At 34.8% G+C, this 24,362-nt stretch overlaps 1 long non-coding RNA gene across 1 annotated transcript; it reads left to right on the top strand.

Annotated features, from left to right (window-relative positions):
- Positions 1 to 103: 103 nt before the first annotated feature.
- LOC135969926 (uncharacterized) lies at positions 104 to 23,951 on the top strand. Its single transcript, XR_010585282.1, has 4 exons — positions 104 to 198; positions 11,298 to 11,347; positions 15,513 to 15,670; positions 23,867 to 23,951. It is a non-coding gene; the product is annotated as an uncharacterized lncRNA (long non-coding RNA).
- The last annotated feature ends 411 nt before the right edge of the window (positions 23,952 to 24,362 follow it).

The raw sequence follows: 24,362 nt of genomic DNA on the forward strand, positions 1-24,362 counted from the left end.
CATAATCTCCATCTGACCATTTGGTTCCTTACTAGCAGCTCTCATTTTCCTTTTGGCTTATTCTACAGCATGCATTAGTATGTTCTTTTTGTGTTCCAGATACTTTATAGTTGCTGGAGGTGCAAATCATATTAGAACATGGTCCTTTCATTCAATGACCTCTCAGTGAAAGGCTGGAAACAGTCCTGTCAATATAAGGTAAGTGTCAAAATAGGGGCAGAAACAAGCAATACAGCAACTACTGCAGCGTGAAGAACTTACCTGCCTGGAAAGCTCAGGCAGGTAAATTTACTGGAAATAACAGTAAATAATTTTGATGTTGATAAAGTATGGGCAACAGCGTGAAAGATGCTTAAGAATTTTCTAGGAAGCGTCATCCTCATGGAGAAGGTGGGGGTGATTAAACAAACATAAATCTCCTAAGGTTGACACTTAGTTTCCTGGGTAACTAACCTCTGTCTCATTTGTAGGAAATCACTGTCATTGTTCTCAACCTATATGTTAGCTGAGAATCCTTTCTTAATCTGCCATAGTGTATTTTTATTGACAATGTCTCTCTTTGAAAACTAAACATTTTCTTATACAAGGAAAAGGGTTTCCAGGGTTGTAGAAAACAACATTTTAAAAACTGACTAAAGGCTAAGTATTTTGTTTATGCAATTTTATCAAATCCTTTCTACCATATTATTAATATTAGGGAGATTTGTTACAAATGGGTGAACTGAGAGTTAGGTCAAGTAAGTCACATAGCAAGTAAGAGATTATTCAGAATTTGAAATTAAGTTCTATATTCAGCTTCCCTAGAATGAGGAAGATAGTGGAGTACAACCTTTGACTCTTTGCTTTTTTTGTTCTTTTGTTCTTATTAGAATTCAACTGAACCTCCTATTTCCCATTTTTATTTATGTTATTCTCCCATCTCTGCCACTCAAATTCTAACCAATACTTCCAGACTCAGATCAAATGCATTTTCTCTATGAAATCTTTTCTGATTACTTATGACAAAATATTATTCCTCCTCTGAGTTTCTCAATGATTTGCCTCATTTGCCTAGTAACAATTAACAGGCTCTGATTAAATGAATACCTCCGTGAATTCTAATCTCAAAAATTATAAAAAGAAAAAATACCCACTAAATTTCTATCTGCCTTTCATCAGTGTCTCTTGGGTACACCAACCATAGCGTTTCTTCCTTCATAGAACTACAGAAGCCTAATGATATAAAGATGTGGCTTTTATCTCCATGAAGTGAGACAGATCTGACTCCTTGACGGCAGACCCTGCTTAAAAATAGCACTTTGCAACAAGTCTTTCTGACAACACCCAATCTTAGCAATGATTTTTGTTGCTGTTTCTAACACTAACTTAGACATCTCTACTTTCTCATGTTTCAGCTTGACAAACATATCTTTATCCCAGTCCCTGAAACTACAATATTATCTTACCTGTACTAATAAGTATATCCTGCCACATCTGAGATTTTACTTGTCTGAATGTTCCCATGTTACAACCTCATAGGGAGTGGAGAATTGCAGAATTTCCGTTGTTGACTATCTAGTCTAAATAGCTTCAACCTATTAAGCAATATTAAACATTTATAGTGAAAAATAAATATCATACAGTGGAACCATAGGGTACATAGCCTCTTGTGTTTGACTTCTCTTACTTCATTTAATGTTTTTGAGATATATCCATGTATTTGTTCCATTTTATTGCTGAATATTATCTCATCTAATGAATATTACACAATTTTTTTTATTTATTCAGTATTTGAAGGATATTTGCAGACACCGTTTCTGGTTTTTCCAATTACAAACAAAATCACTGTAAACATTTGTACCCAGATCATTGCATGGATGCACACTGAGGTGGCGGGTGCCTGTAGTCCCAGCTACTCGGGAGGCTGAGGCAGGAGAATGGCGTGAACCCGGGGGAGCGGAGCTTGCAGTGAGCCGAGATCGCGCCACTGCACTCCAGCCTGGGGCACAGAGCAAGACTCCGCGTCAAAAAAAATAAAAAATAAAAAATAAAAATAAAAATAAATAAATAAATAAATAAATTTCTAGGAATAAATTAGCTGTGGTAGTATGTATAGTAGCATATGGTAGAATATATTTCTATAAGAAACTGCTACTTTCTTGTTCAAAGTGACCATACCATTTTGAATTTCTATCAGCAATGTATGAAAGCTTCAATTGCTCCATGTTCTTGTCAGCACATGATACTGTCAATTCTTTTACTTTTAGCTATTATAGTCTGTGTAAAGTACAATCTTACTATTGTTTTAATTTGCATTGCTGTGGTGATTAATGATGTTAAGCATTTTCCATGTATTTATCTGTCATTTATATACTTTTTTTGGTAAAGTGTCTGTTAAATATTGTTATCCATTGTTTACATTGGTTTATTTCTTTTATTAAATTTTAAAGGTTATTTATATTTTGGAAACAGGCACTTTATAAGAAATACCATTTGTAAAAATGTCCTCCCAGTTTGAATATTTTATTTTTAGTATTTAATTGTAAATGTTGGTGAGTACATAGTAGGTATATATATATTTACATGGGGTAAGTGAGATATTTTGATCCAGACATGCAATATGTAAGAATCACTTCATGGAAAATGGAGGGTCCATCTCCTTAAGCATTTAACCTTTGCATTGCAAACAGTCCAATTATACTTTTCACTACTTTAAAATGTACAATTAAATTATTTGACTATTGTCACCCTGTTGTGCAATCAAATGCTAGGTATTATTCATTCTTTCAAACCATTTTTTTAACTCGTTAACCATCCCCACTTTCCCTGCCCATACACTCCTCTACCCTTCTCAGCCTCTGATAACCATCCTTCTACTCTCTATCACCATGTGTTCAGTTATTTGATTTTTACATCCCACAGATAAGTGAGAACATGCAATGTTTGTTTTTCTGTGCCTGGCCTGTTTCACTTAACATAATGACCACCAGTTGAATCTTGTCTTATTAACTTAAGCATGTTTTCCATACAACAGAACCTTAAAATTAGGTTATAGTTCAGTTTTCATTGTTTCCTTTTAGGTTTTATGCCTTTTTGTAACCTATACTTATTAAATGTCTTTGCTTAACTGATGGTTATAAAGCTTTTTCTTCCAGTTCTTTCTAGCTTTATAATTTTAGTCCTTACATTTAGCTCTATGATCAATTTCATCTTATTTTTTATATATGGGTACAAGGGAGGATCTTTGCTCACATATATGCTCATCTATATTTACATCATACATTTCTTGCTTGGGATTTCCAAGATTCTTGTCTCTGTGGCTTTTTGTCATTTCTTAATTAAGATGGAAAAAAATGTTTATTCTTCTCCTATTCCCTTTTCCTTTACCCTCTCAGACTTCAATTGCATAGAATTAGATTTTAGATATTTAGAAATTCTCCCATACCTCTAAAATGCTTTATTTGGCCCTCAGTCATGTTCAGCCTGCTGATAAAGTGCATCAAAAGAGTTTTTAACCTCTGATATATTTTTTAAACTGCTAACATAGCTGACATAGCTGACTTTCAAATAGTTTTAATCACTTCTATAAAATTTCCTAACTCTTCATTTATGACTTCTGTCTTTTACTCTAGAGCCTATAAGTATTAATCATAGTTATTTACAATCCCAGTTTAATACTTCCAACATTTGGGTCATCTCTGGTTCTAGTTTTGTAAACTCCTTTATCTCTTGATTGTAGTCATCAGAACCAGAACTAAAGTTGTATTGCTTTTTTTCTCATTTTTTTGTGTTTTATAATTGTTTAATCAATGGTGGATATTGTATGCAGAAGAATAATAGAGCCTGAGGCATAACCTTTTTGCCTGGGAATGGATACTCCTCTTCTCTCAGGCTGTTAGCTTGGTTGTTTGCTCCAATGTAAACAATTCATTTGGCTGGTTTGGGGTTTTGTTGTTGCTATAGTTATTTTCAGTGCCCCACGTTTTCAAATTTCTCCAGCATTAGACAATTACTCCTGTGAGTTCAGTGTGAGGGTTGCAGAACACTTTTCTCAGTGTTTCTACACCAGCCTCTGTTTGGAAGCCATTGCCTATCTGTGGCACAGAGGGATCCTCTCTTCCTCCTGCCTGCCCTAGGAGTATACTTTGATCGTACATACCTTAGCACAGTGGTTGAACTTTTTTCACTCAGTGTTTCTGCTCCAGCCCCAGTCTAAGCCTCTATGTACCTACGTGTCTAAACATGGCCAAGGGATGGGGTTTTCTTAATAGGTTTGCTTCTCTCCCTCAGCTAAATAGTCTCTACCACACAGTGGTGGACAATCTTGTTCTGGAGTTAGATCCCTGCTTCTTTTTCAGCTCTAGCAGATATCTTGAGCTATTGTGAGATACTGGACTGAAGTGAGTTTCTGTTCCTTTCCCAGTGGCAGATGGCTTTTTCTTTACCCCTCTCTCAGATCCAGCAGAACTTTTCCTTGAATTACGGGGTGGATAAGCATGCTGCCCTTCCTGTTGCTTTTACTCTTTAATCCAGCAGCACTGGGCCTTTGATTGCTTCTGGGAAGATATAGGGTTTGTGCTTTTCTCCCAGGAATGAAAACTTTTGTTTCACAGGAGAGCAAAGTCTGGCAGGATTTTATATCACTGCACCACTGAGGAAGGCTTTTCCTTGTCTCCTGCACTGTACTCAATCTCTTCTCTGAGCATCCCGGGAGGCCCATGGAAAAGATCTTGTCTTTGACCCCTCCTTGTGTCTGGGGCTCCCAGAGATTCCAGACAGTCACAATAGTTCACATTACTGGTGTGAACAAAATTGATACATGTGTTTATATGCATAGAATATCTCTGGAAGAGTACAGAGAAAATAAGTAAGAATAATTGACTCTTGGCAGGAAATCTGATGGGTACAGAGGGTGGAAGGATTACTGTTCGCATCATTCATTTTATTGTTTAAATATGTTACCATGTACAGTTTTCATCTAGAAAAAATTAAAGACAATAGTATAAGCAATTTAATTTAGTGTTTGAATTTATTAATGTATGTATGTTGTTTCCATAAAGAAATACTTCACTAAGACAATAGAAAGTGCTGGACATGTGCATTTTTAAAGTTTTTATTTATTTTTTAGTTTTACTTTTGAGACAGCATCCTACTTTATCACCCAGGTTGGAGAGCAGTTGAGCAATCATGTCTCACTTCAGCCTCAACCTCCTGGAACCAAGCAATCCTCTTGCCTCAGCCTCCTGAGTAGCTGGTACCATAGGTGCACATCATCACACCCAGCTCTGGTCATGTGTCTTGAGTCATGTTCTGAAACATCTCTGAGACAGATGTTCTTATGTTATAATCAGTAACTTCTGTCTCATACAGGTAGTTCTCAACTTTGCACAATAACATAACCTGGAGACCTTTTAAAAAAATGCTCAAGTAGAACCTGCACTTAGATATTTTTATTGTATTAGAACTGTATTAAGATTATGTATTAATTTTCTCTTTTATTCAATATTCTGTTTTATTTCCCCTTTCACGAGGCACAGTACAGGAAAAAATTAAAATATGAATGATTAATAAATATTTTAATACTACAAATAAATAAGCAATTATATGTATATATGTATGACCCAGATTAAGAAATACAATATTGCCAGTCTTTCCTAGCATGGTTTCTCCACTTCCTCGTCTGTCAGTGCCTCTAAATAATGACTGTCCTGAATTTTAGGTGGGTTATGCCTTTGTTTTACTTTGTAGCTATGCCTCCTAGAAGTGCAATTTTGCATTCCTAAAAATGTAGTTAGGTTTTATCTGGTATAGAACTTCAGAAAAAGAGAAATTTATTATATTACTTCATGTCTTAATAATGTCTATCAATACATTAATAAAAGTTTTATTTTTTATTTTATTTATGATTTGTTTATTTATTTACTTTTTGTAACAGAGTCTCACTCTGTCACCCAGGCTGGAGTACAGTACCACAGTCATAACTCACTGCAAGCTCCGCCTCCTGGGTTCACACCATTCTCCTGCCTCAACCTCCTGAGTAGCTGGGACTACAGGTGCCCTCCACCATGCCTGATGAATTTTTTGTATTTTTAGTAGAGACGGGATTTCAATGTGTTAGCCAGGATGGTCTCGATCTCCAGACCTTGTGATCCACTGGCCTTGGCCTCCCAAAGTGCTGGGATTACAGGCTTGAGCCACCATGCCCGGCCATCTATTTTTAAAAGTACCTGCATCTACATTAACTTTTAATTGCTGTACTGCAATCCAGTACATGAGCATAGCATGGTATGCATATCTTTTCTTCTCTTGATAGATATTTGTGTCATATCTTGTTTTGGGTTATTACAGACAATGCTCTCATAAACTATCATATATATGTTATTGGGGGAAACCCCACCCCTGATATTCAATGTGGGTTCTTTTCTATTACCCTAAGCATTGGCTGGTCTGAGAAATAAAGTGAAAGAGTACAAGAGAGAGAAATTTTAAAGCTGGGTGTCCAGGGGAGACATCACATGTTGGCAGGTTCTGTGATGCCCCCTGAGTCATAAAACAAGCAAGTTTTTATTAGTGATTTTCAAAAGGGGAGGGAGTGTACAAATAGGGTGCGGGTCACAGAGATCACATGCTTCAAAGGTAATACAATATCACAAAGCAAATGGAGGCAAGGCGAGATCACAGGGCCACAGGACAGGGTGAAATTAAAATTGCTAATGAAGTTTAGTTTCGGGCACAAATGATCATTAATAACATGTCATCAGGAGACAGGGTTTGAGAGCAGACAACCTGTCTGACCAAAATTTATTAGGTGGGAATTTCCTCATCCTAATAAGCCTGGGAGCGCTACAGGAGGCCAGGTGCTCATTTCATCCCTTTGTCTTTGACTGTAAAAGATAGCCACCCCCAAAGTGGCCATTTCAGAGGCCTATCCTCAGGGGCTCATTCTCTTTCTCAGGGATGTTCCTTGCTGAGAAAAATAATTCAGTGATATTTCTCCTATTTGCTTTTGAAAGAAGAGAACTATGGCTCTGTTCCACCCAGCTCACCAGCAGTTAGAGTTTAAGGTTATCTCCCTTGTTCCCTGAACATTGCTGTTATCCTGTTCTTTTTTCAAGGTGCCCAGATTTCATATTGTTCAAACACACATCCTCTACAAACAATCTGTGCAGTTAACACAATCATCACAGGGTCCTGAGGTGACATACATCCTCCTCAGCTCACGAAGATGACAGGATTAAGAGATTCAAGTGAAGACAGGCATAGGAAATCACAAAGGTATTGATTCGGGAAGTGATAAGTGTCCATGAAATCTTCACAATTTATGTTCAGAGATCGCAGTAAAGACAGGTGTAAGAAACTATAAAAGTATTAATTTGGGGAACAAATAAATGTCCATGAAATCTTCACAATTTATGTTCTTCTGCCACGGCTTCAGCTGGTCCCTCCGTTCGGGGTCCCTGACTTCCCGCAACAATATATATAATATACACACATGCGTATTTTTAAATTTTATTTTTAAATGTTTAAATTATTTTTAAAATTGTTGTGGGTATATAGTAGGTGCACATATTTATGGGGTACATGAGACATTTTGATACAGGTGTGCAATGTAAAATAAACACATCATGGAAAATGGGGTATCCATCCCCTCAAGCATTTGTCTTTTGAGGTACAAACAATCCAATTATATATTTATGTTATTGTAAAACAGACAATTAAGTTATTATTGACTAAAATCACTCTATGATGCTATAAAATAGTAGGTCTTATCCATTCTTTCTAATTTTTCTGTACCCATTAACCATCCCTACCTCTCTACCAACCCCCACTACCCATCCCAGCCTCTGGTAACCATCCTTCTACTCTCTCAGTCCATGAGTTCAATTGATTTGATATTTATTTTGCTGTTCATTTGCAGAATTTTCTCTAGAGTATAGAACTAGGAGTGGATTTGTTAAGTCAAAGGTAGCCATATCTAGAATTTTACTATATTAGATTATACTGTTTTTCAAAGTGGCTGTTTCCAGATACATTCCTACCAGCAATGTGTAGGAATAAACAGTGATCCATAGATTTGCCAGCCCTTTACTTTGTCAGATTATTTTTGAAAAAAACTTGGCTATGTGGTAGATGTGTAATGGTATATAAAAGTCTACTAATATGCAAAGTTTGATATAAAGCAATTCCTGATTGTCTCCTAAACTCTAACCTGGTAATTTGAAGAGATTCATCCCAATGAGATCATTAATTTCCCAATAACACAATGCAATATATTACATGTGATTATTTTGGTTCCCACTCATAAAATTATGGAAAAATATTACTTAAATGTGCATTTCCATGACTACTAATAGACTTCATGCCATATGTTTATAAGCCTCTTGGATTTTTTGGTGTGCAATGTATATTCATCTTTGCTTTTTGTGCGTTTTTCTTTTTAGATCTCTATGTTTTATCTTTTGATATGTAGGAGTTCTTTATATAATCTCCATATTCACCTTGCTTTGGTTATATTATTGTGTATATATTCTCCAAATTTGGGACTTGCGTTTTCACTTATTAGATGATGTCTTCTGATGAATACCTGTTGTTAATTTTAATTAGATGTCTTAATGTTTTTTATTTTTATTGATGTTATTTTGTGTCTTGATCAAGAAATCTTTCCCTACCTCAAGATCATGAACATACTGTCCTATGTTATCTACCGGGAGTTTTATGGATTGCTTAAGAGTTGTACGTGCAACTGTGATCAAACTCTGACAAATTTCACTGAACTCTCAAAATGTTTCCAATTGTCATCTCAGCTTTCAAACCTGTGTGAAGATTCTTCCATAGCCAACTTTTCAAGGATGCTTTTTTCCTTTTTACTTTTTCTCCCTTACTCCACTCAGCATCGGGGTCCACCATCCATAGAGTTGAAAAAGCTTTGTTTCTAATTCACCCTCACCCTGAGAGTAGATCTCTTTGGAGAGCAAGCTCAAAATGAACACATTCTCCTAAAAGTTACCCCTGAAGAGGGAGGATTTAGCCTTGCCTTCTGCTCTACTCATCTGTAAGGTTCCTGCAAAGCTCGCTCAAATTTGCTTGGGCTGGCCTCTCATCCTCAAGGCAAAATTGTTTTTGTTGCTTGGGTGTTTTTCATACATACAACTTTCATATCCCATTTTCTCTTAGATGTTTGCCTGGTAGTTTTCTTATTATGCTGTCCACGTTATGATGCATTTAAGAAAATGATAGTTATAATTCAAGTAATACATTTTATTGTGTTTAGTAGAAAACTTATTCTACGTGTGATGGTTAGTCTTCCACATCAACTTGGTGAGACTACAGTAGTCAGTTAAATTGTAAAATATTAATCTAGGTGTTGCTGTAAAGTTACTTTTTGTATGTGGTTAACATCTATAAGCAGCTGACTTTAAATAGAGGAGATTTCCTTCAATACTCTAGGTGAGTCTTATTCAATCACTTCAAAGCCTTAAAAGCAAAAATTGATGTTTCCCAGAGAAAAAGAAATTCTGCCTCACGACTGCAATACCAATTTCTGCATGAATTACCTGCCCACTTGCCAGCACTACATATTCGGACATTCTAGCCCCCACAACTGCATGAGACATTTCCTTTAAATCAGTTCAAGTGTTACTATGGAGAACCCTGACTGATACACTGAGCTGTCTTATCGTTACTGAAATTGAAGTTCTCTCTCTCCCCACTCCCTCTTTCTCTCTCAGTATTGGTTTCTATCTGTGTCTCTTCCCAAACATAACAGCCTAATTTTGTTTCAGGGAAATGATATCGCTTCAAATATCTCTGATGAAACTCATCAGGGAACTTTTCTTTTCCTGAATTATATATTTTGTTTCCAATAAGCTCTTCTGCTTCTTTATCTTATTCTTACTCTTTTAAATTTCAGGCTTTGCTTAGTATTTGAGAATGCTTTCAAGGCCAGTTGAGAACCCTGTGCATGTGGGCAGGCAGATAAGCTTTAGTTTAGATGAGAGTTTTGGAATTGAGACATTTTTATGGGAGATCTTCCATACTAGAGTTAAAAGGGCATTACTCTGGTATTCCACCATTTTTTTTCTCTCCTTTGTATCACATTAAATCCTGTAGTCACTTTTCCTAGAAAAAAGTCTGCTATTTATTCCACTGATATTATTTCCACTGTATCCAGACACTTCTTATTCTTGGTTTTCCCTCATCCTCTATCTTTGTGTTCAGAACCTCTCCAGGTTTATGAGAACAAGTTGACTTCATCCTCTACTTCCACTCTAGGTAGCAACTTATTTATATTTATATTTTTATATTTATTTATATTTATATTATATTTATATTTCATAAACTCGTTGATTTTTTTGTTTTATTCTCTTTTAGATAATACATCTGCCCTAAATAATTTTCTTACTTTGAAACAAGGTATTAAAGGAAGAAGAGTTATTATTTTTTAAAAAAATTAAATTGACAAGTAAAAATTGTGTATTTTCATCATGTAAAATGTATTTTGAAATATGTATCCATTGTAGAATGGCTCAATTCAACTAATTAACATATGTGTTATGTCATATACTTACTTTTTTGTGGTGAGAATGCAAAATCTACTCTCAGGGATTTTCAAAATAAAACACATTGTTATTAAATACAGTCACCATGTTGTAAAGTAGATCTGAAATTTGAATCCTTGGACCAAGTTCTTCTCCCCAACAGCCATTGTTCCCCACAGCTCCCACCAGTCCCTGGAAAACACCATTTTACTCTCCACTTCTGTCAGTTCAACTTTTTTTTATATTCCATATATAATTGAATCATCCCATATTTGTGCTTCTGTGCCTGACTTATTTCACTGAACATAATGTTCTCCAGGCTCATCTACATTGTTACAAATGGCAAGATTTTTTTGTTTCTTTAAGGCTGAATAATATTCCATTGTGTATATATGCCACTTTTGTTTTCTGGAGACCTAGTGCCTGGCACCGTGAAGCCCTGCCTTTAAGCCTGAGTCTGTGGGGTCTGGCTTGGTGTTGGGACAGGCCAGAAGCCAGAGGGTACTGGGTCCAGCTCTGCACTGGGGTCAGTCCAGAGCCTGGGGACACTGGAGTTGGCCTGGAGTTGGGGTGAACACAGAGACTGAGTATGCAGAGCAGGCCTGAATTCTGAGGCTGCAAGAGCCAACCTGGCACTGGCACAGGCCGGCAGGATTGGTTTCCAGGTACCTGCCTGAAGTCGAGGCCATGGGGGCCTGCCCAGCATTGAGTTTTACTGGGGTGAGTGTGACGTTGGGTTCTAAAGTCTGGCGTTCACTTCTCTCTCCTTCCCCCACACAGAGGACTTTCTCCGTGCTGTGCACCTAGGGTTGAGAGCAGGGGTGAAACAGGTAATGTAATACTGTTCCTCCTACCCTATTTGATGCATCTTTTTCTGTTTCTTTGCTATAGCCATGTGCTGTCATCTCTTACCTGGTTTCCTTAGCTCTTGTGAAAGTATCTTATGGCTATTGAGAGAGATGAGTGCTGGCAAGTCCCATTCCACCATCTTGCAGACATGAGTCTCTTCAATCAAGTAATTTTATGTGTTTGTATAATTCAGTATCTTAATCCAAAAGCCAATTTTATATATTAAAAAGGATGATAAACAAAATCAATTGCTTATATTTTTAAATTCTCTCACATTAATGAATATTTTACTGGAAAACTACCTTTCACCTTTGCTTTCAATTTCAATATATTTCTCATTGCTTATCCTGTTGTTAAAAAGCCACACACTGCTAAAAGTCTGCATAAATTGCTCTTTCCTGCTTCTCTAGTTTCTGCCCCTTCAATTACATGTTAAAACTTAATTATCTCTGATGAAACTAATGGAAGTAGGGAAGAAAAAAATACTTGGTAAAACTCCTAATATACTTGATTAATCATAAACCCAAGACTCATTATTAATTTTGATTGGAATGCTGAAATGCAGTATACTGGAAAGCATAGATTCAGTTGCAATATGTGCGCTCCCAAGGGGAAGACAAGCTCAGGGAATGCAGCAGGGAATAAGAGCTACAATAAATGGTTCCTTCTGTGCATGTTTAAGCTGATTTGCAAAATCAGAATCTTTAAATTCAACGCTTCATAATTTCAGAGTTTGTTCCATTGATTTCCAAGTTATTTAAGCACCCAGACTCAATTACATATTTCTTAAATTACATATCTCTTTGTAATTACACATCAATTACATATCTCTATATTACTATATGCTCTTTTGAAAACATGGAAACACTATTTGAAGTTCGATTTTCCGATAGTGTAACTCTCTCAGGTCTAGAAGCATTAATATCAAATAACCAAAAAACAACATGTTGAAGATTCTAGAAAGGTGGCAGCAATTGTATTGTTTTAATGTCTCAGGACTCTCTTAGTAAGTAGACAAGGAAACTAGACAGCAAAAGCAAAATCTCATAGACATTACAGATACTTGCAACAAAAGTAATTGGGAAGTTATCCCTATAATAGATACATGGCAAAAACTTTAAACATTTGTAAGACCTCTGTGGAATCAGTTTTGAGCAGAAGGAAGGAGAGAAAAGAAATGAGAAACACAAAAATATTTTAAATCTGGAAAATCCAAAGTATTCCACAGTTATTCACTGACAATGGGAGGGGTTTTGCCCAATCCAGTAGTTGGTGAATCTAAGGCATCAGAGGCATTGTCTGAATGAACTGAGGCAGTGCAGTCCCTGTGATCCCACGAAGCTCATCAGTGAGAGCTGACTCCAAGGATAAGACATCACATTGAGGAGAAACTCCTGGCATGGCCAAAATTTAAAAAGCAGGAGGATAACAGAGAGAAAAGAAAAGACAATCAAAATAATATTAAAGGGGGTGGAACAGACGTAGTAAATCTCAGCAAACATGCTGCCGAATATGTATTTTTTTCAAATAACTAGAGTAAAACTATAGAAAAGGGGGTTATACCAAATTAGGAAAGGTACCTGAACCACAGGCCCTTCTAAAAGTTCAGAAAAATAAATTTTACACATGCAAAAATAATCATAAAAGTTGTAGTTAAGCCTTTTATCGAGTGATTATGAGCTAAACAAGAATGAAAAACATAATAATATTCTCGTAGAGTAGATACTAAGTTAAAAGACAGAAATATGAAAGAGAATAAAACTATGACTTATTATTCTAAATGACTTAAATGAATCAGAGATTCTTTAAAACTTTTACTAATTTAGAATGATTTGTATTTTCCAGTAAATATGTCCTTCTTCCTCCTCATCTGTTCTTACCATAGGTAGTGATTAGTCACATCAATTAGCCTGAACTAGACACTGGAAAGCATGATGTTCTTCTTGCTCTTCAACAGCTCTTTATCTCTACTCAGTCACTGAGTTCTGGAAATACTTTCTCCTAAAAATTTATTGAATCTATTTTTTTTTTCCTCTATCTCTAAGTTGAAAACTGTATTATCTCTCATGTATATTAGGGTCACACTCCTTATCTGTGTTCTTATTTTATGGTAGTCATCTCCAGTCCACATGGCAAATTGAATTAATGGAAAATGATCTAAAATAGAATTTAAAAAACTGATATTTATAAAATAATGACTTTAATGACCTTTCATTTTCTCACTATAGTCTGCCTTTTCCATCTCATCGTCCACCATTCCTTTTTATGTATTGTATAGAATACTTATGTTTCTTTGCATAAATGACTGTCTTCCACATTCCTATGCCTTTTTACATTTGGTGTCCTTTTTTAGAGGGCGTCATCCCCTTATTCAGCTGGAAGATTCCAGCTAATACTTTAAGATTCAATTCAAATATCCACCTCTCTAAGATGATATCCTCGACCTGATAGGTAAAAGTTTGACATCTCTTTTCTATCATAGTTTATGGCTATTATTTGTTTACATGCAAATGTTACCCTCCATTAGCTCAGAGGTCAGCACATTTTTCTGCAAAGGGCCAGAGAGTAAATATTTGAGGCTCTGTGAGCCATACAGTCTCTGTCACAACCACTCAACTCTCACTGTCGTGAGAAAGGAGCCATAAACAGTATGTACATGAATGGGCGTGGCTATGTACAGGTAGAACTTTATTTACAACAACAGGGAATCACCTGGCTTTCGGCCCTGGGCCATCGTTTGCCAACTTCTGAGTTAGTTGACTAAGGTTTACATTTGAAGCTTGCTATAAAACATATATGATAAAGTGTTTGTATTTATTATATTTTAAGACACATAGAAGTCTGATCTCCTAAAAAGACCTTGAGTTCCCAAAGGAAACCACTGTCTCAACTGGCTGTTTCTCATCACCAACAGATTCTTGTATATATATTAAAATCAAAAAAGAAAAAAAAAACTAATCCCATGAATTAATTACAAAGACTATACCAAAAATTAGACATAGTGCATTTTGTTATAATATTGTGTAGAAAATATCCCTGAAAAAAATTGGTTAGGAAATGTACATCTTCATTCTATATGGTCCCTCCCTTTTGAACATCATAAGTTAACCTGTTTGGTTCTATATGGTGTTTTACTCAGAGCACAGCATCATCCCATGTGCCTCACAGGTGTTTTTAGAGGTTCTTTGCTCTTAAGAGTGTTACAGTTTGTTAAAGAACAATGTAAGGACAACAATTCATAAAAATGGCATTTATTTTGATGTATATTTCTTGAGTTTATAGTAGAATAATTTTACTGTAGATATAGTTCCTTTTCTCCTAATGATATTTGCACTGTATGATTTTATGATCACAGCGAGTTTTTCTTGGGTCTTGTGTCAACAATAATCTTTCTAGCCTGCAGGTAGTTATAATTCTCTTCCTTTAAACTAAAACCTAGGAAAGGAGAGATACAGAAAACATTAAAGCGTGTCATATAAAACCTACCACAACAGATTGCTTTATTTTAAAGATCAAAAACCTTAAAATCTAATGTTGTTCTAATTTGAGTACAATAGAGGAGAAGCTATCTAGAGTCTGAATTCTATGTCAACACAGATTTCCCAAGCCCTTCGAAAATGACCTAATAAAGGTTAAGCTAATAAGGCATACCCTTGAAGATTGCTATTAAGTTGAAATGAGGTAATATTAGTTTACTATTTTTCAATCAATATTAGGTCCCGCTGTTATTTTCTTTTCTAAATTTAAATTACCTTTCCTCCTAAGGTTTTCAGGAGGGACATTCAAGCGAAGATGAAGTGATCTTAGTAATCATAAGTATTTCGAGTCTGTTTGAGGGTGTGTGTGCACAAACATGTTTTTAGCATATTCCTAACAACATTTGAAATACATATTTTTTCCACTTGAAATAAGTTTGATAAACTGGCGTATTGATTCCAATTGCTGCTGTAAAAAAATCACAAAAAGTTTAGCAGTTTAAACAATACAAATGTACTATCCCACATTTCTGGTGGTTAGAAATCTGGTATGGGTCTCACTAGACAAAAATGCAGGTGTCAGCAGCGCTCCTTCCTGGAGATTTTAAGGAAGAATCTGTTTCTGTGTTCATTGATGTTGTTAGCAGAATTCAATTCCTTGCACCTACAGGACCAACAACCCTGCTTTCTTGCTGGCTGTCACCTGAGGACCATTCCCAGCTTTTAAAATTAATCTGCAAAATTTATATATATATATCGGGTTTCTTGACTCATGATTCCATTTCTTCATCTTCAAAGCCAGAGAATACGGGTGGAGTCCCTCTCAAGGTACGTCATTAGGTCCTTCTCTGCTTTCTCTTCTGCCGTTAAGAGTACTTGTGATTACACTGGGCTCACCTGGATAATCTCCCTATTGTAAGTTTGACTGATTAGAGAACTTGATTCTACCTGCATCCTTAATTCCCTTTTGATATATAACGTATTCACAGGGCCCAGGGTTAGGACGTGGGCATCTTTGGGAAACCCATATTCAACCTGCTGCATTTTGTAATTCCTAATATCCACAGTAGCAGCGGTCAACCCAATTACTACCTACAAAACTTAGGGCAAAATAATAATAACAATATAATGCAATAATCATATTTTATATTTTAGGTCCATAATTACCATAATAAAGAAAAAAGGAACCAAAAATAAAACAGATACTTATAAAGGATATTTGATATGGATAGTGCCTGTGTGAGCTGTAGTCAAATTTTATTGCAATTGTATTGTTTGAACAATAATTCATTTTTAAATTTAATTTTAAGAGAAAGTAACATTTATAGTGGTAATTTCTAAAACTGTGAGCCCAGATGTGGTAGCTCATGCCTATAACCCTGGCACTTTGGGAGGCCGAAGTGGGAGGGTCACTTGAGCCCAGGAGTTTGACACTTGCCTAGCAACATGGCAAGACCCTGTCTCTACAATAATAATAATAACAATAATAATAATAAAATAATCAAATTGTGACAACTGCTGAAGTCAAAGAGGGCTTAAGCTGCCTTTTGTGTATTGCAGAATAAAAGTTCTAGTTGTGGTATAAATATGGATCATAAAGATTAATTCTTAGGTAAACATGAAAAGGTTTTATATAACTACCAAAAAAAGTAATATCGAGAAATACATTCCCAAAATTGTTTGTCCTCTGTACTATCTCAATCAATCCATGTCAGAAGACACAGGATTAATTTTAGTTCTATCATTGGCTAGCTTAGTTTTTCATCCTTAAAATTAATTTGTAGAATTTTGTATTGATTATATCTTTCCACCAACAGTAAGAAACTTCTGCCATCTAAGTGCTCCCAAATTTCTGTGAAAACATGGATCAGTAATATGGTAAATAAATGGGCACCCTTATCCAAAACGCTAGTGACCAGAAGTGTTCAGACATTCATATTTTGAATTTTTTAGACTTTGGAATATTTGCATATACATAATGAGATGTCTTGAGGATGGGACCCAAGTGTAAACATGAAACTCATTTATATTTCGTGTATACCTTATACACATAGCCTGAAGGTAATTTTACACAAAATGTACATAGTTTTTTTAAAAAACAAAGTTTTGACTGGGTTTTGACTGTGACTTGTCACATGAGGTCAGGTATAGAGTTTTCCACTTGCGGGGTTGTGTCAGCATTCTAGAGGATCCAGAATTTGAAGCAGTGTAGATTTTGTATTTTTGGAATACAACCTGTACTTTATTTTGGGCATCAAATTGAAGAAAGACTAATATGCTTGAATATGTCCAAGGGGAATGAATAATAAAATAAATAGATCTGACATTTTTTTAAATGTTTGATGAAATTAGAGATGTTTGATCTGGGAAAAAAAAAAAAACATTAAGTGACACCTAGTGTTGATTTTTTAAATATTTCGTTGACTTTTTTAGAGAATGTTAGTATAACTACTATTCAAGTACTTTACTATATCTTAATAATATGTTGATATTATTATATTATTAAAATGATGTAAGCTGGTTCTCCAAAAAACTGAAGAAGTATGATTTTGGCATTTAGTCATATGCTTAGGAAGACCCTCCATGTGCCACAAATATTCACCAAGTACCTACATTCTACCAGGATGTTCAAGGGCCATGGAACACAGTGGTGAGCTAACAATGCAACCCAGACAAAAACAAAAACAGAATAACCAAAAGAAAAAATACTTCCTCTCAGAGCTTACCTTTTCATAGTACAAATGAAAATGAACAAAATGAATAAGAAAATCATGTAGTATATCTATATTGAAATCTGTTCATTGTTCCTCAATTTTTACTCCAACCTTCTTTCACATAGTGATGGAGACCTCCCTTCAAGTTCTGGAAACATATCTGTCAGTTACAGTTTAGATTTTCCAGCTTCAGTGTTACCTATGTGATTCATGTGCCTAAATTCTTACCAAGGAATTACAAATGAAATGCATATGTATGTGTAACTTTTGTGTCCATTACCTCAAGGGGGTCTCTTGAAAGGTTATGCTTCTGGCACTGGCAGACCAGTGGGTTTAGGCCAAACCCTCTCAAACCATGAGTAACTGGAAGAGCTGGAGAAAGTATAAAATAAAAAGAATCTATTTGAAGACATCAGAGGAGTATCAAGGCCACGATGCTGGATAAAAGAGAACTCCAGAGAGATGAACCTTACATTTGATATCAATATTTACCTCTAAATAATTTGCTATTTACAAACATTAGCTGAGTGGCTGAAGAGCAAACTAAAAGTAGTGGGGAGAGGCTGAGTTCTTAGCAGCTTTACAGGGAAAGAAAATAACAATAGATCACGCTCTGTATTCCAAGTTTGTTAGTGTCTGTATTTTCTTTGTTTTTGTCACTGTGTACTATATTGCAAGTTTTTTCCTTTGATCTACTTTCTAATTTCCTTATTCTCTTTAAAACCGTGTCTACTTTTCTGTTAGAATACTGCAATAAATACTTGATTTTCATTAATATGTTTTTCTATTTCTAGATATTCTATTTGGTTCTTTTCTAACCCGTAGGTTGCTTTTTACAGTTTTACGCTCCCTAAAGATATTTTCAGGTTTGACTTTCATTTCTTTAAAAATAACAATTACTATTGATTTCCAATTTCTACCAGATGTCTTTGTAGATACTGTCTGTGACATGTTTCAGCTGGTACCTATTTGCTATACCTTCTGTGCTTGGTAATTATTTTATCTTATTTTAATTTTACTTTAGGCTGCCCATTTGTCTTTGTTAATTACTCTTGAGGCATAAGATGATGATGACACCCTCCAGAGAAGGAATTTAATTAATTAAGTTTGTTTCCTGTACTAGCTAAATCTTATTCCAACTTTTGTCTTTTTGCTCTGTAATTTTCTCAATGAGTATATGTATTAGTCAGTTCTCTCATTGCTATATAGAAATACCTTTGACTGGGTAATTTATAAAGAAAAGAGGTTTAATTTCATGGTTCCATAGGTTGTACAGGAAGCAGGATGCTGGCATCTGCTTGGCTTCCGGGGAGGCCTCAGGAAACTTACAATCATGGCAGAAGGCAAAGATGGTACAAGTGTCTTACTTGGCAGGAGCAGAACTAAGAGAGAAAGTGGAGAGGTGCTACAGTTTTAAACAACCAGATAGCACAACAGTTCAGTCACTCACTACCATGAGTACAGCACGTAGGAGATGGCGCTAACCCATTCGTGAGAACTCCACCCCCATCATCCAATTACCTCCATCCAGGCCCAACCTCCAATACTGTAGATTACAACTGGACATGTAATTTGGTGGAGGAAGATCCAAACCACATCAATATGTTAACATATTTGACTATGATTGTGATTCTGTCAGCTCTTTGATATATATGTTGAGGTTGTTTGGGTCACCCAGTTATAGGGAATTTAGGCTTTAAATCCCTGCAGGAGGTACCTTATAAATACATTGTCTCAGGCAAGTTATTTTTCTAGCTTAGTAACAATTCAATTTTCTTTGTAATTATCTAAATAGTTTCCTTCGGATTCAGCATTACAGTAAAGGACTTCTTTAGTTTTTGTTTCTGCCCTGCTTGTCTCATAAATCCATCAAAACTAATTGTCATCTGTGCATAGTCCAACTTCAAAGTGGCTTCAGTGCTCTTCTTATTCCTCTGGGTTCTGACTTTCTCGTGGATTTTGACCTGGTATTTCCCTTGTATCCTTTAGGGATTTTGAGGAATTAAAATTTATTTTCAATATTTTATGCAGCATTTAATTTTTTAATTTATTTAAATAATCTATCAAATTTACCTCCCCAAAATATAAATCCTCTGCTCCTAACTTTATTACTTATTTACTGTGAAAGATTTTCATTCTATGCTTTAAGTTCTTTATTCTATCTTTTTGAATTGCTCTTTTATAACCTGGGGATGTTGGTTGCTTTTGTTTTTTGAATGAATACATTTCCTTCAAAGTACCCCTTAAGTAGCATTTCCTAATTTTAAAAACTTCAGAACATTTTCTACTTAATCCATGGATTGTATTTTTAGATTTCAAACACATTTTTCCTACCAGTCTAATTATTGGTTTCTAACTAATTTCATCGTGGAAAAAAAAAGAGTAAGTTCTATAGGCAACTAATATTTTTAATGAGTTGCGGCTTATGTCATGACCTATAAAAATGTCAATTTTTAGAAATAGAACAGTCCACTGTGTGTGCAAAGTTCTCGCTCTGGCTCTCTCTACATGAAATATATATGTTAGTATAGCTTGTTAATTGTGTTTTTCCAATCTGCTACATATTTTCTGTCTGCTTAGACTATCACTTTTGAGAAAGACATGTTAAAATCATCCGTTATTATTTCTTATACATTTTTCTATGTTTCTGTCAACACTTCTTTTAATGTTAGGAGACCATATTTTTGGGTGTATATACATTCACAGTGATAATATCTTATGCTAGTTTATTTCTTTATCATGTAGTGATTATCTTAGCACTTATTCTTACACCTCATGCTGCTTGATGCCTACTTTTCTTAATATCTCCATGTAGAGTCTTTCTGTCTTATTTTCTTTTAAATATATTTATTTTATGGGACATATGGCTAGATTTTTAATGCAATTTATATCTTAGGGTTTTAGTAGATTATTAGCAATTATTACTACTTATTACAAATATTTCAATTAACTTTTATTTTGACTTTTTCCCTCTTTCTGCAGCCGTTTTTCAATGCACCATTTTTTTTGTTAGTAATGTCTTTCTTCCTTTATTCTTTCTTCTTACATTAGAAGTATAATTTAAATTTAAAGTTTCATTAAATTAACATATGACTTTTTTTTTAATTTTAGCAAAGTTTGCTGTTTTTAACGTTTTCTCTTTTATTCTTGAGTAGAACTTGCAATTAATGTGTTTTGTTGCCCCTTGTATTCCATCACTTACATCACCTATATTATTTGTGCTAAAGTTTAATTCTTAATTTTTAAGCATAAAAATATAAGTATTATTTTTAATAGCCTATAGTTAATTAGATTCAACAGTATGTTTTGCTAATTCTCCTGGGTTTAATTTTTTCCTCAGTAAGTGTGTTCTTTCCCAATAGTTCTTTCTCAGAAAGTTTTTAGGTGGTAAAATGTTTTAACACATTTAAATAATAATGTTCTTATTTTATTCCTGTGTTATTCATTGGAAAATATTATATTTTGCGATATCAGTCCAGATTGACAAATATTTTCCCTCAGCACTTTTGAGGCACAACATCATCTTCTTGCATCTATTTTTGCTGCTAAATACATCATTAGCTTCATTATCACTCCCTTGTAAGATAGCTGTCCTCCTGCGTAACTGTTAGATATTTGTTTCCTTAATTTTCCCCAATATATTATTATAAACAATTTCAAATTCATGGGAAAGTTGAACAAATGTGAGCCGGTGAATGCTTGTATTTCTACCACATATTATGCTATATCTGCTTTATCTCTCTCTCTGTCTCCCTCACACACACACACACACACACACACACACGCGCGCGCGCGCACACACACACACGCGCGCGCGCGCGCGCACACACACACACACGCACACGCGCGCGCGCACACACACGTACTCCAATATCTATCTTCTTTGGATGACTTGCAAACTTAATCTTAGATTTGATTTAATTAAAAAGTATTGCTATTCATGGCGGGGCACAGTGACTCATGCCTGTAATCCCAGCACTTTGGGAGGCCGAGGTGGGCAGATCATGCAGTCAAGAGATGGAGACCATCCTGGCCAACATGGTGAAAACCAATCTCTACTAAAAATACAAAGCAATTAGCTGGGCGTGGCACATACCTGTAGTCCCAGCTACGCGGGAAGCTCACACAGGAGAATCGCTTGAACCTGAGAGGCAGAGGTTGCAGTGAGCCAAGATCACGCCACTGCACTCCACCCTGGTGACAGAGCGAGACTCCCTCTCAAAAAAAAAAAAAAAATCGCTATTTATAATTATATTCATAATTAACAGTCTTTTTAAGGTATGATAGAAATGTAATGAACTACGTATTTTAAGTGTAGAATTTCGTAAGTTATGGCTAAATTCATAATCACAATCAAGATAATGAACGTAATCATCCAAAAAAGGCATCCGTGTCTTTGCACAACATATCCCTCAACTCTCCTTCACCAAGCAAACAATTATCTGTTTTCTTACACTACCATTTCCAACGTGTTAGCTTACATTTCCAAAAATTTTATTTTATGATTTATACAGTATGTCTTCTTTCCATCTGGCTTTTTTCACTGAGTGTAATTTTTGTTAGATTACCTTATATTGCAGTGTGTATCAATAGTTCATTATGTTTTTATTGCCGAGTAATATTTCATTATATGAATACACTACAATTTACTTATCCATTCATATGTTCATGGGTATTTGGGTACTTTCCAGTTGTTAGCTATTGCAAATAAAGGTGCTCTGAGTAGTTTTTGTGCTAGCCTTTGCATGGACATATGCTTTCCTTCTTTTGGGTGAATATGTAGTAATGCAATGATTATATTACCTGGTGGTGCATATTTAAATTTTCAGGGAACTGTCAAATTGTTTTCAAAACTATTTTTAGAAATTGCAATGCAAGAGAATTCCATGTATACATATTGTTCCCAATTCTTGTATTTTTAATGTTGATCATTCTAATATATGTGTCCTGGCACCACTGATTTCTATTAACGACTACAGATGTTGAGTAATCTTTCATGTGCTTAGTTGTCTGTAAAACTTCCATGGTCAGTTGCCAAATAAAATTTTTGCTCATTTTTAATTGGATTGTTCCCTTACTATTGAATTTTGAGAATGTGTATTCTGGATTCAACTCTATTCGATGTATGATCTGCAAACATTTTCTTCCAGTCTGGGATAAAAGGTATAGTATATTTACACAGCACACCCCACTGAGGGGCTGAAATGTTTTTTTTACCAATGATAAAAGTAAAGTAGTTACTTAAGTTTGTTCACTCATTTTCTGGGGAAACAAAAGACTAAGACTTATGCTCTGTTCAGATTTAATTTTGAAATTTTGTAATTCTATGGAACACAATATTTATACTAAAATTTAATATATTTATATGTTTTTTAATGTCAGGGGTTTTTACAAGTCATATAAGAAAAATAAGAGATCCTCATCTTTTCAGTGTTACACACAAAAATAGGACAGAAAATACTTTCAGTATCTGCAATTAAACACATCAACATGAATGGGATAATCTAGCAGAGGCCATTATTTAGATACTTAATATTTGATTGAGACAATTTAGTTATTAAAATCATTTTTACTTACTTGTAATGGTGTAAAAGCACATTAGAGCTATATTAAGATTGTAATATCAGGGATATAAAGACAAGAAAATTGAAGAAATCTACATTTCTTCCAGCAATGTTATCATAGCCATTTACTATTAAGTTTTAAAATATGTATTTATTATCAAATAATCTTGTTGAAAGTAAATTAATCACTAATTGAAATAAGTGAGCATTATGTCTTATATAGAAGTTGATCAAGTTATAAGAATTCTTTCTGTTTGGTTGAAATATTCCATCTTAATATTTAATTGAGGGTATGAACCTTTACAATTGCCCTTTCTGCATCATACAAGGTATTCAAAATGATTGAGGACAGATTGAGCCAGTGGGTAGGAACATTGCCTGACCTTGAGTAATTGCTTAAATCCAAATGGTAAACTTGTTGTGGTTGCTAATAATAAAGTCTGCCTTAGTCTTCCTCTATACTCTGTCATTTTTATAGTCTCAGTGGACAGTATTTTTTCAAGTACTTCACTAATCCACAGAATTCCTGAATTCTGCTCACTGTTTAGACCTAAAGATATTTTCTCTGTTCTTCCCTCTTGACTGATGTCCTTCCATTTTACATTCATTAAGATTGTTCTCCATACAATGGGCTTGCAATTTTCTTAAGAGAAAACTCTTTACCTGCTTAACAGTTACTTTTAAAAATGGAGGGTTAATACAAGTATTGAATTCCAATTTGTCTTTTTTTTTTTTTTTTTTTGTAGGAATCATGCTATTGAGGAAATCAAAGACTCTCCCTTGTCCGATAATATTATGAGTCTAAAATTAAAAGACATTTAATACCTATAAGGCCTCATTGTATTTCTCTTACTGCATCTCCAACAATTGTTTTCATATTGATATCAATATTAATTTATTCACTGATACTTAAAAATTGTGCTTTCCTGTTCTTCCCCATCCCACTCCTTTTACTTGGCATTATTTAATACTTACGTCCACTCTCACTAGTCTTTCATCTCCATTTCCTTTTCTCTTAAATTTGATGTTTATATTTGTTTACACATTTAAAGTACCTATTTAAAATTCTCAATAATATAATAAAATTTTGATTTCTTGCTCCCTTCTGAATATATTGAATCTTTATTATCTAAAAATCAATAAAAATCCAGATCTTACCCTTGACCCCTTCTTTTTAACCCATTTGTTATTTAATACTCTAAATATTTCTAAGATACTAAAACATAAAATTCATTTACTATT

This window comes from Macaca fascicularis, chromosome 3 (genome assembly GCF_037993035.2).
Source record: "Macaca fascicularis isolate 582-1 chromosome 3, T2T-MFA8v1.1".
Taxonomy (NCBI): Eukaryota; Metazoa; Chordata; class Mammalia; order Primates; family Cercopithecidae; genus Macaca; species Macaca fascicularis.